Source organism: Hylaeus anthracinus, unplaced genomic scaffold (assembly GCF_026225885.1).
Source record: "Hylaeus anthracinus isolate JK02 unplaced genomic scaffold, UHH_iyHylAnth1.0_haploid 12000, whole genome shotgun sequence".
NCBI classification, from domain to species: Eukaryota; Metazoa; Arthropoda; class Insecta; order Hymenoptera; family Colletidae; genus Hylaeus; species Hylaeus anthracinus.
This window is the reverse complement of record NW_026534347.1, coordinates 9,783,677-9,787,003: the sequence shown is the minus strand read 5'-3', so window position 1 is coordinate 9,787,003 and position 3,327 is coordinate 9,783,677.

Genomic DNA, 3,327 nt, shown 5'->3' with positions numbered 1-3,327 from the left:
TACCAGGAAATGGAGGAATATTAAAAGGAAATGTGTAAGGTAATGAACCAATATTTCACATAGATTAGTACTAAGATATACATTGTAAGTTTTTAAAGTTACGTGACAATCTGAGCTGTTATCATTATGATAAATTAGACATATTAACACATGATGTTATAATTTTATTACTTTATACATTCATTATTTTAATTAAGTTGAAGTTTCTTCTAAGAAAGATGTATTCTTCCATCAATTCTTACATTCGTACTAATTATTTAATCTTATACTACAAGAAACAGTATTGTAATAAACACAATTGTTATATTAAAAACACTATGCGTTGCACGATTTGTGCGTATTGTTTCGTTTAACCAATCTATATATAAATCCAATCTACAATATACTCCTGGAGAATTTGGGCGAGCACATCCTTGTCCCCATGACACTATTCCCACTTGCGTTCCATTGCACAGCAATGGTCCACCACTGTCGCCCTGTAATATAATCATTTTTCTATTATTATTAAGTAGTACTAAAATATAAACTGCAATTAATAGGGCAGTCTTATGGTTTAGATAAAAAATAATCAATTTGCATTTTCTTGTATAGAATCACATGTAATAATGATTTCCAATTGCCATACTGACTTATTATTAAAGTAAATTACATACATTTTGTATTAATTAATATACTTGTAAAGTTATTATATGAATTTTTGTAACAGTTTAATAGATAGTATAATTTTTCTTTTTACAAAAATTTGAGAGCCAGAGACTGAGCCAGAGATAGGCAATATTTTTACCTACATGAAAATGTCGAATAATTTGTCCCTACAACTGTTCAATCGAATAAAAATCGCAATATGTATCGCTGTGATGTATTTTTATTCGTCTTTCATTATTCGAATAAAATTTTGCCTATATCTGTCTGACAATGAGACAACACCCATAAATATAGATTGTTACGAACTTGGCAAGCATCTTTACCACCTTCTGTCACGCCTGCGCATAAATGAAACTCTTTGTCCACTCCTATCGTTGGACACTTGTCCGTTGGAATCAAAGGAAGATCAACATGACGGAGATGAGTGCCGGCTCCTTGCTAAATAAAACTGACATATATATTATATACCATATCGAAATATTGAAAATATTTGTTATACCTTAATTTATGTTACAAGAACTTTGATACATTACACTTTTATATAAGTCTATGTTAATAAAATAAATATCATGTATATTTGTTGGTGTGCTTTATACATATACCTACATTAGCATATTATATACGTATACGCGTAACAGAATTGTAAAAAAAATCATTTAAAAGATTTAGAGGAGAATGAAACATTAAAATTGATGAGTTGACCACCTGAAAGTTCCGATTTAAATATTATTAATGAACACATCTGGAATTATTTCTACACACCTCGAAGAAAAAGAGAGAAAAAAATGTAGTTTCTAATGTAACAGAGATAAAGAAATAAAGAAGTGAATCCTAATCAAACGATCTGTTTTTAATATTCATAATTATTTTGACCTTTTCAATTCTTTTATTATTAGCTCTCAATAATACGCTTATGACTAATTATGAATAAATGTACTACTTACACTGTGCGACGTACTAGGCGTTGGAAAAGTGCAGTGTAATATTTTTGAAGGTGAATCTAGAAGATTGCAATATAAGGGAAAAGTATTGCAGGGACAGAATCGTGTCATATTTTTTTATGGTGCAGCGAATGAACGCTTAAAGGACCGCGCGGTGAATCCTCCGATATTACACTCTCGTGAAGCCTTATATTATATCAGTGGTAGTAAGAATTTATTTGTTCAGACATAAAATGCTACTACAATTGTTTCTCATACTATCTTGTAGTTTAACTACAATTATTCTATACTGATTATTCACAAAATAATATTTTCTTTGTTAGAATACAAATTCAATTCATTGTTTGAGTGTTTTTATCATAGAGTCTACTTTTATTGGAATTATTGTTTCTTTTATATTTCTTTTTATTCATGTTCACAAGCTTAAACCTCTTATTATTAAACTATACTTTAGAAGGTTATTTTTTCAGTTGCTATATCGATTGTTTCTATTTTAATAAACGTCTTACTTTATCATATTAAATATCCAATTATACCAAATTAATCAGCTTTTGTTTTACTTGAATTTTGTCCTAGAGTGACAAACTTCTTTCAAAATTACCACTTTTATTTTTTAATGAATTTTTATGTAATCATATTCATTTAATAAATTTTATTTGATACTTTCGTCTTCACTGTAAGCAAATTGTCATTTCATTACTGTAGTTTACCCGTTACAATTTATTAAATAAAAGAATAGCACAACATTACAAAAATCGCAAACATAATAATTCAAAAAATTTTATATTCTACATTTCCACTCGAAAAATTAAATTAAAAAAACTTTATATTCATCCTAGGTCGTGTCTGAAATATAAAACTACTATTTTTAAATTTTCTCTAACGCTATTTGGAACAACCATTTATTTTGAACTAAATAATTGCCACGTGGCTGGTTCGTTCGTAACATACGTGCACCTTTCAACGAGTTCGATCAACCCGTTTATGTCGGTGCTCACAATTTATTTAGACGCACACGTTACACGTATATCGTGGTCTTTATCGCAGTCTAGATCCACCTTCTAAATATCACCGTGCATTTTTAACGACCCACGCGATCCGTATATGAATAGATTCCGTCTCTCAAGTCTTTCATCGACCAAATGAAAGTAACTCCTGCAGATGACAAGTAAATAACGTTGGCGAGTACGTACATTGGAGCCAGGTATATGTCGTCCCCAACCAGCCACTGTACACGGCTCGGTGTACCTTTGAAAAATGTTTGCGTCATATGCTGCAGGGATGGCGACGAATTTCACGTACGAGTTAATGTAAAAGGGTTTCTGAAGCTACACATAACAAATAAACACACAGGGATGATTAATCGTTCATTCTCTCGATAATTATTTACAATGGCACCGATCTCGATGATTTTAACGGTCTTAGAGTATTTCAGGGGGAGGGAAGGAGTGACACTTGATTGTTTTAAAGTGAACAATTTTTGTTGTCAACTCTCGTGTTTCGTAATATAATTATTAGGTGTAGACATTAATTCTGTGGCTTCGTATTCGATCATTTGTAACTCTGGTTTAAATAGATACGTAATTTTGATGCATTAAAGTCCAAATCTTCCAAGTCCTTAACATGATCTCTATTACAATGTATCTATACACATTTATACGCAGATTGATAGATGATCTAAGTTTCAACCTGATGGACATTACATGCAGTCTAATATTTTGCTTATTGTTATCCATCTGCA